We start from the raw sequence: 14,043 nt of genomic DNA on the forward strand, positions 1-14,043 counted from the left end.
TAGACACATCACACCGACCTCTGCCTTCATGTTCACATGGTGTGCCTGTCTGTCTCCAAATTTTCCCCCTTACAAGGAGAGAGCCATATTGAATTAGGGGCCCACCTTACGCTAGGGACCCACCTTACTCCAGTCATAATGGATTAAGGGCCTGCTGTCTGAGGGACAGCAGGAAAATTACATTGGCAATGACCCTTACTCCAAGTAAGGCCACATTGCAATGTACTAAGGCTTAGGACTTCGACATTTGAATTTGAGGGGACACCCAATCCAACCTATAACAGGAAGCAAAAATCTTGGAACTAACTCCAAATGCCTAGATCTTAAAGACGTCAAAAATACTTCCTGGGCAGGGCCACACTGCCATACTGTATAAACTAAAAAAGAAGTTCCACTTTCATCCAGGATTTTAGAAACTGTCACGTATGATGTAGAATCAACTAGGAAAAAGTAGGAGTATGTTAAGAGAATTTTATAGTGAGAACTCTTTTTTCCTAACAGTTAACTTCAACTTTAATGTTGCTTTTTCAGATGTATCTGCCATCCAGTTATATAAAGTAGAAATGCAGCAAGTCAGGTGAAAATCGTCTTTTGGTACCTGCCACTAGCCAGTGTGTGAACCTCTCATCTTTGAGCAGCATTCAAATAATAGCTGTACTCATTTTTGGAGAGCAAGTTTGAATTAGAGAAGGTCGATGTGAAGATTTCTCTGAACAAAGGTCTAAGAAGTTAAACAGAAAGAGCTGATGTTCGGTATCAAACTGACAAAGACATAGTAATCTACCAGTTTCATTATTAGAGATTTTCTCACTTTCTTCCACCACTCAGTGGGGCATAGGCCAAATGTAGAAAAATGCAATATCTGAATTCTACAAGAAGTCCCTACGACTAGAGATGGTAAGAACAACATTTCTTTGTGTACAGAATGCAGTCTCTTAATTGGAGAGACAAAAGCGAGGACATTCTTGAGAAGGCCAATTCATATCCAGTGCAGAATTTAAATTGGTTTAATGCATATCATTCTTGTTTAGAGAGGAGAAAAAGAGACTTGGGTTCCGGCCTTTGCTGTCAATACCTCCTTCATTCTTTCTTTTATTCATTGTTTACTGGACTCTTATGATGTGCCAGGCATTGTGAAAGCAATGAGTTAGAGTCAGATTTAACCAGCTCCTCCTCTCACGAGCTCCACGACCTGAACAAGTACCTTTCTTCATGCATTAGTTTCTCAATTGGTAATATGAAAATAGAAAATTGAATTTCCCTAAGGAATTCAATACAATTCAATAAACATCTACCCAGCCCGTAGCTTGGGGTGGGACAGTGTGTTCAGGGCCAGAAGTCTAGAGAGCAAGAAAGGGAGAGAGGTGAGCGAGATGGGACCCCTGCCTTGGGGTAGGGCGTGGAAAGCACACTTGTAAATGACAGAGACCAGTTCTCAGCAGAGGCAGGGACACCAAGGAAAGGAAGGACTTATTCTGAAAGCTGACGGACAGCAGGAAAAGCACCCAAGGAAATGATGTGCACCCTTTACTCTGGTGCCTTCTCTGGTAAAGCACCGAGGACGGACAGTCCTATACCAAGCTGGTGAGAAAGGCCCACGACAAACGCCGTGCTCCTCAATAATGACCCCTATCTCCTGGCCCTTTCATCCTGTCCTCAGGAATGTTCAGAAGGGAGTCAAGGGGGCTCCAAGAGCCACCAGAGCAACTCAGATAAGTCAGTAACTGGAAATTAAAATATTGACACGTGGCAGGGCTGGTGACAAAGAGCACGTCATCTAAAGAGGACAGCCACTGCTCAGCTCGGCCCAATTGTTGCCACACAGGAAAGTTACAGCAGCCAGATTTGGGGATTTTTTCAAAGCTACATATATATATATGTATATATATATTCACACATATAAATATATATATATATTTATATATAATTTTTATATAATAATATATATATAATTTATATATAATATATAATTTATATATATTTTATATATATACACACACACACACTTATTGAAGGGGAGCTGAATAGGTCACCCCAAAATGTGCCACTTTTGCATGTGGATTACTTTGAGTTGAAGGAAAGCAAGATCCAACAGACTCGAGAAAACTTTTACCACTCCCTTAACTGCCTGAAAGAATTTAGAAGGGGGTTGGGGATGACCCAGAAACAGAGCTATTTCCAGAGATAACTTTTTATCTGAAAAACTTGCCTGCATGACAGGGCAAACATCTGATTACCAAACATCTGCTCTTCTTATCTTCCTGTGAATTACTCTTCCCACTCTGAAGCCTTAGACTCCTATCCCAGTCCTTAGCTCAGGACGGCATAGAAACCTAATTGCCCAGTTGCCCTTGAGTATCATATTTCTGGGGTTCCTGTATGTAAAAAATTAAATTTGTTTTTCTTCTGTTAGTCTTTCTTAGATCAATTTAATTATTAGGCCAGCCAAAGAACCTAGAAGGGAAGAAGAAAAACTTTTATAAAAATATATTTTAAAATGCTATGCACACACACACACACACACACACACACACCCGAGGGTACTGAAAAAATGTATACAAGTGGACACTTTGGTCAACGTTGCTCAAGCAGTAGTTTGCCGTAATCCGAAGTGTCTGGACGCTGATGGTGACCACTTTGAGCACCTCTTGTAATTGCAGAAGTCAAATGTGACTTGTATTCATCTTTTGTTATCAGTATATACTGAGCATTACAATTTTAATACAGTTTTTTCTTTTCTGAAAATGTGTATACATTTTTTTGCACCCTCTGTGTGTGTGTGTATGTGTATATAAATATACATATATACATTTTTTTCCTTAGTGTTAAATATCCTTAATACATTTGCAGAGCAAGTAAAACACATCTGTGTCTGTGGGCCAAATTCAGACCCACAGTCCACCTCATCATAAGTCAAGAGGAAACTGAGGTTCCAAGAGGATAAAGTAAGTTGCATAGGCCACAGCTAGTAAGTGTGGAGGCTGGGGTTCAAATCCTGGGCTGTTGGACCCCAAAGTTGAGCTAGTGGAAGGGCTGGGTGGAGAAAGGGAAACGACTCCGATTATGAAGAGGGAAGTTGTGGAGGGGAAAGAAAAGAAGCTGCAAAGGCACAACAAGGAAAAGAGTTGGCAATCTGGGGATAAGATGTTCTAGCAGAAGAATATTTTTTAAATGATTGAGTAAGTCAAAACGCACACGTGTACTCACATGTGAAGAGTGGCCAGAGGAAGTGGCAAAGTTGAAAATACTGCATTTTTGGTACTGAAAGAGACCAAGAACCAGAAAAAGAAAGAAAATATTTGGAATCACCACAACTGCAGATATTAAATTCTAAAGGGTCAGTTCTCAATAGCAGCTTCAAATACTAAAAGGAAAATTTATTACCAATTAAAGAAAAACACCAACCTGCCCAAAATAAACCTAAAAAGAGAAATGGAATCCTGGACTCTCCACCCCCAGCCCTTCCTTCAAGCCACAATTTCTTTCCATCAATAATTGAAACAACATCCTCCAGGCATATTAAAAAAACCTAGAAGTCTAGCTCTGCTCTGCAGGGTGCCACAGGTGAGCATTTGCATATGTCAGAGCAAAGAACATTCCACCAGCCTCCCCCATTCTCCAGAGAGAACACCAGGGCCTTGCAAGTCTCTGGCAGAAGGTGGCAAACACATGCACACTTTCAGTGTGTGTGTGCGTGTGTGTGTGTGTGTGTGTGTGTGCGTGTGCATGCAGATATCTGTGATCTGTTGGGTTTATGGTGTTGGCAGTGAAGCAAAGTAGGGGAAACATGGGGAGGTGAGAAAGAAAGGTATTGAGAGAAAGTAAAAAAGAGAGATGGTTCGATCTACATGTTATCTTTCAGTTACTTTTCTTTTTGCTAAAGCCATTCCCATTCAACGACTGAATGACGCAGCTATTCCTGTGTTATGCCTTAGGAGAATTGTTTGATTGATAATGTGTATGCTTTTTAAGAATGAGGGAGAGGCCACCTATTTAGATGCATGGCATGAAGCCATTAAGGCTGGAGGCACAGTGACAGATGCCTTACTGGGTATGAATGTGCCAATGAAAGCTTGTCCTTGTCAAACCTTTACCACAATTACACACTGTGCACCCCCAGTGATTTCAATGGAAATGAAGGTCTGAGGGGTTCTTGGAGGAAGAGTCACAAAAGCCACAAAGCAAATGTCTTTGATTCAGACTGGTAAACATCAAGTAGTAAGGGGCTTCCTCGGCTTGATTCGTGGAAATAAAAGGGAAAATAAATTAATCTGCAGTATTTCTGAAAGGCGAGGCCTAAAAATCTGCAGTCTCCACAGGCAACAATCTAACGTCCCTCTACAGGTTTCCTCCTTTCTACAAACGATCAGCGCCAAAGGCTGAGCTGTATGAAATCAAAAACAACAACCCTTCATTCAAAGCCATTCTCCAGAGGGAAGAGGTAGGCGGGGTGAGAAGCAATGGAGCATTTGACCCAGATGAGAAACAAAAGCAAAGACAGTTGGCTGCCACTGCTCCTGAGCTGTCCTCCCGGAGGCCAGGGTCATCGTGTCAAGTTCCCCACAAGATTTCAAGGGAGCGTTCTTCCTGCCCCCTTTTGTGCGGATTTTGTTTCTCCTTGACATCGACTTTTGAAGCTTTTTTGCCCCCTATCCACTGCATGTTCAGGTCAAAAAGTTCACTCAGTCTACTTTCAAAATACATGCTTGGTGCACCTGTTTGAGCACCTGTCACAGGTGCCAAGCACGGGGCTGTGGACCTGTCTAAATTTACTAAGGAGTAAGAAAGGCCTGAGCGATGGATGGGGCAGGAGAGGGAAAATCACTGACTTCCAGTAGAGAGAGACAGGGCATCCAAGGGCAGAGAACAGGCTCCTCACAACACTTCTAGCATCAACAACCCATGAGGGAGCCTGGGTGTGTGGACAGACTTTATCCACCTGGAGTCCGGGAGGCTCGTTATTACTCACCTTGCAGTTTTCTTTTCTTTCTGCCTAATGGATTTTGTGTGTGTGTGTGTGTGTGTGTGTGTGTGTGTGTGTGTGTGTGTGAGAGAGAGAGAGAGAGAGAGACAGAGACAGAGACACAGAGAGACAGAGAGAGACAGAGACCCCATAAAGTCATGTCAAGAAACAGCTGAGGACAGAACAAGTCATTTCTTTGTAACCAAGAAGAAAACACATGCAGATATATACAAATGAAATGGATATTTGTATCCTTCAAACATGTGTTTCTCCATTATGTTATGAAGAAATTGAGGGGAGGAGATAGAGTGTTAATATTCCCATTTCATTTTCAGCCAGAGGAGCTCAATGGGCATGAGCAAGCCTGGCTCTGCTACTTGCTTTGTACTTGTTACTCATTCCTCCATTACATCTCTGCTTTTTATTAGATGTATTTTTTAACGAAAATCATAATTTCTATACACAGCAAACTATCCATGCTTAGTTCTCCCTCAAAACTCTTTTAATTCTTTTTTCTAAATATTGAAAAATATTTTTATCAGAAGTTATTAGATTTGTTTATTGAATGAATCTATTTTCTTGTGGTACATGTATACAATGGAGTATGACTCCGCCATTAAAAAGAATGAAATCTTCCCATTTGCGCCAACATGTATGGACCTAGAGGATATTATGCTAAGTGAAATAAGTCAGACCGAGAAAGACAAATACCATATGATCTCACCTATATGTGGAATCTAAAGAACAGAATAAACGAGCAAACAAAACAGAAATAGACTCATAGATACAGAGAAAAAACTGATGGCTACTAAATGGGAGGGGGGTTGGGGGATGGGGATAAGGTGAAGGGATTAGAAAGTACAAATTAGTAGTCACAAAATAGTCATGGGGATGTGAAATACAGTATTGGGAATATAATTAATAATGTAAAGACATGTAGGGTGTCAGATGGGTACTGGACTTATCGGGGGATCACTTCATAGATTATATAAATGCCTAACCACTGTGCTACACCTGAAACTAACATAAAATAATATTGAATATCAGTTATAAATATCTATATATTTATCTATATTTACATAATATAAATATCTATATCTATATATCTATCTATTTATCTGTATCTATCCATTATATATATATGCATATATATTCACGGGATGTACAGTACAGCATAGGGAATATAGTCAATGGTTTTGTAATAGCTATGTACAATGTCAGATGGGCAATAGACTTGGTGGGGTATCACTTTGTGAGGGGCGTAAATGTTTAATCATTATGTTGTTTTGTACACCTGAAACTAATAAAATAAAATTTAAAAAAAGAAAGAGATCTATTTTCCAAGTGTAAAACAAAGTATAGTATGAAGTGTTATTTGGAAAAAATAGAATTATCACATCTAGATCTGTGTAACATATCTCCCACTGCACTGCACTTTGAAGAGAGAGATAAAATATGGAATGACATCATGCTCACGGAAAATATTTTCCTGTTCTGCCTGAAAAAATTTTGACAAACAGCATTTCAGAGCTAAGGTTAAATAACATCATAGGTTCAAAGCAGTTAAACATCCACAATTTCATTAGATTGACTCTAGTACAAGAGGATTGCGGCAAGTGTCATTTCTTTCCTACTTAGCTATTAATAAAAATTATACTCAAATTTTACACTTAAAATGGGTGAATTTTATGGTATGTAAATTGTGTCTCAATGTTATGGACTGAATGTTTGTGTCCTCCCCAAATTTACTACCCCTTTGGTTGGTAATGAGGATTAGATGAGGTCATGAGGATGGAGTCCTCACGAACGAGATTAGCGCCCTAATGAGAGCGAAGAAAGAGCTTGCTTCCCTCTCTGCTGTGTGCCATGTGAAGACACAGAGAGGTGGTCATCTGCGAGAGGGCCTTCACCAGAACTCCACCATGCTGGCACCATGACCTTGGGCTTGCAGCCTCCAGAAATTGTTGTTTATAAGCTATCCAGTCTATGGTGCTTTGCTATTGCAACACAAATGGACGAAGACATTCAATACAGCTGTTACAAATTCTGCTTGAGTCATTTACTCATGACTATTTTCAAAACACTAATCCATAATTTACAGGTGGGAGGTCTTACTGGGGATCCACAAAGCTAAATGACACATCTGACTTATGCAGACAAGGGGCAAAAAGCAGGCCACAGTGAAAAGCCTAGACTTGCGCTTCTTGTTCAATCCCCTCGCTCACAAAACTTGATAGAAAAGAGCCCAATCCATTCCCAGTGTTTGCAGTTCTCCAAGATGGGAGTATAATTAAACCAAGGCCACAGAAGTTTGTCAAAAAAAAAGCCAGAAGCTAAAGTCCACGGTCTCAACTGCTTCCTTCTCCAGGTAAGTTAACCATTAACTTGAGGCCAAACAAGGACTTTGTCTTTTTCTCTGATGCTTCCCCCTTCTACTATGACACAGCTACATCTGCCACCCCACCTCTCAGCCCACTATGGTAAGTGTGATCAGACAACAGCGTCCCTGTGGAAATCTAGCTCAACCCAAACAGCCCATGGGGGCAGACAGAAAACAAACAGTATTGGCAGCAACATTCTGAAAGCCTTTCACGTGTTGTCCGCCATGCCACAGGGCAATGGCCATGCTGAATGCATTCCTGGTAGCAGATGGACCACTAAATCGACAGGACGCCGTCTAAGAGACACTACTCAAACTTGAACTCTCACCCGAATCCATGCAGATCTGATGAAAATGCAGATTCTGATTCGTTAGGTCTGGGGTGGGCTCTGAGAGTCTGCATTTCTAACAAGCTCTCAGGAAATGCTGATGCTGCCAGTGCAGGGAGCACATGTTACGTTGGAAGGTTCTAGAACAGCGCTGTTCAATAAACATGTAAGGCAAGGCAAAAAAGCGAGATCCATACATAATTTTCTAGTAGCTACATAAAAACTAAATTAAAAAAAAAAAAAGATAAAATTCATGTTAATACACTTTCCTTTAACCCAGGAATTCAAAGTATCATCACTTCAATATGTAACTAATATAATAACTTATTTGCCTTCTAACAGGGAATCTGGCAAGCACACTAGAAGCTTGGGGCGATGGCCAAGTCCAGTGGGTGAGAGGCAGGGCAAGAAACAGGCCCTAGAGCTCCTTCCCTGGGCACCCATCCCTCACCAGCCATCCCTGATCCAGAGCTGCCAGGGTCCATGCCACACACCCTCATGTCACAGCCAAATCCACCAATCCTAGGGCTTGAATTTCAAGTCAAAAATGAACTCAAAGAGGGACAGAAAGAAATTAAAGGATAAAATAAAGAGAAAAAAGGAAAGGGAGACAAGTGGGAGATAAAAGAGTCCCAAGAAAAAGAAAAACTCTTCTAAACATTTAACCTCTATTTTCTTTCTTACTTCCTCACTCTTAGTTCCCAGGCTATACACAAGAAGATAAATTTTGGAGACTTAGTTTTTCTGCCTTAGCCTAGACAGGAAGAGCTTGAAACCATAGCATTTAGCCACATAAAAACCAGCATGAGGGGATCACTCCTGACTCTTTTACGGAATTTGCTTACAGAAGTCACAGAACTGTAGGGCTGTAACTTCAAACTTCCTTCAAGGCAGGAATTGTTTCAGAAACAAGGACAGCCAAACTTTCCTTGAGATCTTTCAGAGTTAGTCCACTACTTCAGTAAGACAGCCTTTTCCATTTTTAAGAAATATTGCAAAGCTATTTCTGTCCAGTTGAAATTGACCTCCATTTAATGTTCACCCACTAATCCAAGTCTGATTTCTGGAACTATGTGAAATACATGTCACCCCTATTCTTTAAATAATTGAAGACAGCTGTTCTGGCATGCTTGCCCTAGATCTCTTCCCATTTAAATCTGCCAACACCTTTACATCAATTTGAGACCTATATATATATATAATAATTGTCCAGAAAGACTATTAGTTAAATAAATTGTAATACATCCATACAATGGATTATTATGCAGTCATTTGAAAAATGATGATAGAGATGTAGATTTATTGACGTTGAAAAATTTTCACCATATGTTAAATCATTAAAAGGCAGGCTAGAAAACCAGATGTATAGTAGGATCCCATTTTTAAAAAAAATGTAAGTATACATGTAGATATATAGTGAGAAAAGTCTAGAATACTCACTAATGTATCACAGAGGTTATTTATGGGTGAAAGCATTCGGTATTTTAGTCTTTTTGCTTAATTGCATTTTCTAATTCTTTTATAAGAACATGTTGTACTTGTATAATACACTTAAATAATGTTTTATATAAACAAATTATAAGCAGTCTTCATAGCAAATAAGGACCAATGACAAATCATGTATTTTTCATTCATTCATTCCTTCCTTCAACGAATGAGCACCTACTATATGCCAGGCACAGTTCTAGGTGCTGCAGTACAGGAGTGAGTGGGAAATGGCCCCACAGCATCTCCTCACGAGCCGTTCACGTTCTGAGGCAGCTACAGGACCAGTGTGGAGATATGCAGATGGCCAGGGGGCCAGGGTGGAGCCGCTCCCCCTGGGGACCGAGTCTCTTGGGAAAGATTATGAAAGAGATGGAGGAAGGACATGCAGATGTCAGTAAAAATAGCCCAAAGGGCTCTGATTAGGAAGCAGGAGTCACAGATTAGTTACCAGCGGAAAGAAGTCCCAGGTATCCCCCAAGCACAGATCTGGAAACACGACAGTTAGAGTCGCAAAACCAAAAGCAGAAAGATTTCAGCTTTTCGGGACAAAGAACGTTTAAAGGCTAACCAAAAAAAAGAACAAAATACGTTGAGAAAACTATTGTTGCTACGTGACTATGCATTTGAAGAGTGTTATAGCTCGGTGCTCCCTGACTGTGCTCAGCAGATTTTGTTCATGGACCTTCCTGATCCTCCCGACCCTACAAAGCTAGAACATGGTGGGACAACGAGGGGAAAACGTGATTTTTTTTTTTTTTTAAAAAAAGGGGGTCCAAAACCGTTGTTTGCTTAGCGATCTGTATTTCACAGCAAAGATACTATTTTCAAAACAAAAATAAAAGTGTTGTTTTAGATGTGGAAGGAAACTTGGAGATTATAAATCAAAGATTTTTTTTTTCAAACATTTTTAATTTTTAGCTCGGGAACTCACTGTTCAAACAAAAGCCCGTGAAAAAGGAAGGGGGAACGTGGAGTCTGAGAGTCCATCCGGCCCACACTCTGAGGGGCCTTGAGGACACTCACGGAGCAAACCACTCATCAAGCCTAAATTCACTTCGTGTGCAGATGAGGAAACAAGGTCCAGAAGAAGGACGTTCTTTTCCCAAGGTTAAACATCTAGTTTAAAGAAACAGCTTGCTTTTTTTTCTTGAGTGTTTCTTCCTAGTCCAGTGCTATTTCTAGCGAACTACTCATTTCTATAATAAATGGTTTGCCAATACAAATTCACACCAGTAAGAAATTATTCCAATGCAAAAATGAGACTTTTAGAATTCTACTTGTTCTGAGACTGAAATTATGCTTTCATAAAATCACTTATTTTTTTCTACTGGATTAATTTCGTGGCATCAAGGATAGCTTCCATTCTTAGTTAATGTAAGCGTTATTTTATCAGAAATTTAAGACTATGTGATTTTAATATTTAATTGCATTTTCCAGCAAGGCTTTTTAGTCTTAGACCCAAAACACTTCCCATAGGAGAGCATCTCCAATTTGGTAATTTATGTCAACAAGAAAATATGACTAATTAATATAAATCAGATTTACTGCCAACTTTTCAGGAATAAATTTATTTTGTCAAGTAGCCTGTTAATTAAACAGGAGTATGATGAGAAACAAATAATAATACCAGTAAATTAGATCCCCAAGTTTCTTATTATTTTCAGAGAAATGTTGTAGCTATGAACAGAAAAACATGTTATACTTTCAATACCAAAATTCAAACACAATTTTGGCACTGCTAGTCCATCAATACATAAAAATCAAGTAAAACAAAAAGACACTGGATACACGTCCTTAATGATTAATATTCTGTACATGTTTTGGGGGAGACAGGACATGGACAAATGAAATGCTGATAACCTACCATATGCTGTGACCAATGAGTGTTATAGGCAAGACCGCTAATTCTGAATATCAAGATATATTTGAAGGTTCTTTGTCTTCCCCCTACCCAAAGAAATCAGATGTATTCTTTGGCTTCTCTGAGCATCATAAGGAACAACAGTCTATTGAGGTTCTGCTACATGCATCGGGCCACCATCTTAATCAGTAAGAATCTTAAAAAGACAGGTCCTTAGCCTAACGTGGCTTGGTCTTCTTGAGGAAGCACAAGATATAGAAAGATAAATAAAAGCTGGGGAAGCATAAGCTGCATCAAATTATGTAGTGCTACAGGCAGTGCTGCCAAGGAAAGGTGACTAAGGATTTCTCGGGAGAGGGAAGTCTTCTCAAGGGTAGGATGGATTGAAAGTAAGTTTGAAAGAAGGTAGTTCTTAGCGAAGCAAAGGGAGGGTCTTCACAGTATGCACTATCATAGGTCCAGACAGGACGAGGGGCGTGTGCAGAGATGTGTGTAGTGTAGGTAAGTTTGGCGGGAAGAGATGGGCTGTGAAGGGAAGAACGTGTGTTGTTAATCATGATCACAGAATAAAATCTGGTTCAAAAAGGTTATAAGAGACATTATGAGGTGCCTTGAAAACCAAACTATGTTAGGACCTTCCAACGGGGAAATGGAAGATGAAATGAAGGAGGCTCAGATCCAAAATCATAAATTACTCTTGGCCAATTTTGGAATGTCTTGGGGAGCTCTGTCTGGCAGGAGAGTATGTAAAGCATTGAGCCGAGGGAGGAGAGATTAGAAGCAGGGACATCAGTTAGGAAACTACGGCACTCTTCAGTCACCAAGTCATGAAAAGCAGGGAGACTGGGAGAGTCAAGATGACTGGAGATTCTGGTGTGACTGGGAGTTTTTATCGTTGCTGAATGCAGACATGAACAAATGAACAAGGGCAAAAATTCAGAGTGAGAACGGGTTTAAAAGGGAAAGAGGTGAAGTGTGGATTTAGATAAACTAAATTTTTAGTCCTGATCGAATAGGGAGGTGGAGGTCCTCAGGAAGCAGATGGAGAGGTGAGACCCAAGTCTGACAGCAGTCCCTCACTGGGAGCTCCTACGCAGGGTAAGAACAACAGAGAAGGTGGAAGAATTAGTTTGAGGCATGCTCAAATTGAGGGAGAAGAAAGGAGTTGGAACTAACAAAGAACCGACAAAAGACATAATCTGAGATGTAAGTGGACAAACAGGACAACGGAATGTCCTCGATGCTGACTGATTCCACGAGTTTAAAGGACAGCAAGGTCACTGATGGCCTTGGGATGAGTAGCGTCAGGAGAATAAAATGGCAACAGGTTAAAGAGTAATAGTGGAAAGAGCAAGTATAGTGTTTAGCAGTAAAAATAACGATGGCGATTGGAGGGAAAATAAAGTAGAGGGAAGATTTTAGTCTTAACCATCCACAGTACAGAGGGTAAGTATGGCAGGGCACCCTGTTTGGCTGTTGTGGACTGTGGAAGTAGTACGTGGTCTGGCTCTTTTAATTTCATTTCTACTTCTCTCGTTTAGGAGGTGACAAGCACATCTTTTGATAAAGGACCCTCTAATTCTTTACACTTGTATTGTCTTAAATAGTTTTTAGCCCAGAGTATATTCTCCAGGATACAATGATATCATTTGTTCCATTAAATGGTGCTTTGCACTACGTAAGAGGAAATGTAGGAGAATTTTAAAGTATTATAAAGCAAAAGGCAAACATATTTCAGTTAATAGGGTTCCAGGAACTGAACACATCCTAGAATATTTTGGAACTTGATTGGGTAAAAGGAACCCTCTCTGTTGGTTACCTACGTCCTCACATCACAAAGATCAGCATTCCCTTATCAGACTTCCTTTATCATCAGAAACGTCTTGCCCAAGCTCTTGTCTATTCCCATCCTGCTTCAATCTTTCCCTCTAGTCATAAAATGAGCGTAACTAAAATTGACCAAGCGCTTAATATGTGCTGGGCCTATTCTAAGTGTTCTGCGGGTTGCGTCACATATTCCTCCTAGTGCATTTTATAGATGAGGTTAAATGACTGAGGCGAGCTCACACAGTTCGCAAATAATGGAGTCACGATTCCAACCAAGGACGTCTTGCCGCAAAGACCACAGCCTTAACCAACTGCCACACTGCCTTTCACCAGATCCTCTAAGTCTCTTCAAATTTGCATTCTTTCTACTCAGGAACTTCAGAGTACTAACTTCATTCAGCAATATTTATTGTGTGATTACAGGCAAGCACGCTGTGCTAGGGGCTGGGGTCTCAGGGCCTAACGATATAGACAGGCACTGGAACATACTGTCCACATGAGGTAAACAAGTCATTAGCATGGTGTGTGAGGGGTGAGTGCACAGCCACCGGCCCTCACTAGGTCAGGGTCAGGGGGAGGGGCTGACTTTCCTCAATACCACCAATCCCAGTGGAATGTGAAGGAGGTGAGTTAGCCTGCCAGCCTTTGAATTCCAGATCCCTATTTACTAGGTGGGAGACACCGGGGGAAATTATGTAAGCTCTTTCTGGGCTTGTAAATAAAATATAACAGGTTACATACAGCGGTTCTCCAAAATCTATGCTTATCTTTCTTCCTTGATCATTTATAGAGGGCTTCAACACACAAGTCTATGTCCGTACCTTCCTAAATGAACTTGAGCCTGAGCCTCCTTTCTGAGCTCTAACTACCACTACTGACTGGTAATCTCCACGTAGAGGCCCGTTTCCTACTCACACTTTACATATTTAAAACTCCTTGGCTCTCTCCCAATCACTGAGTGTGGAGGAGTGCAGCCCACTTCTGCCACTGGCACCACTATTCTTCCAGAAATTCAAGGGTGAAGACTGTTTTGATTCCTCCTCCTCCCTTGCCCGACAGCTACTTCGTCTGTTTCCATGCGTCTGTTTCCATGTCTCGTTGAATTCCTCCCTCCTTTACATTTTTATTGCCACTAGTTGCGACTTCCTTAAGTAGTCTGTTGCATAGTCTCCCTCACTTACCTCTCTGCTATGCA

The sequence above is a fragment of the Rhinolophus sinicus genome, linkage group LG01 (assembly GCF_036562045.2).
Source record: "Rhinolophus sinicus isolate RSC01 linkage group LG01, ASM3656204v1, whole genome shotgun sequence".
Classification (NCBI taxonomy): Eukaryota; Metazoa; Chordata; class Mammalia; order Chiroptera; family Rhinolophidae; genus Rhinolophus; species Rhinolophus sinicus.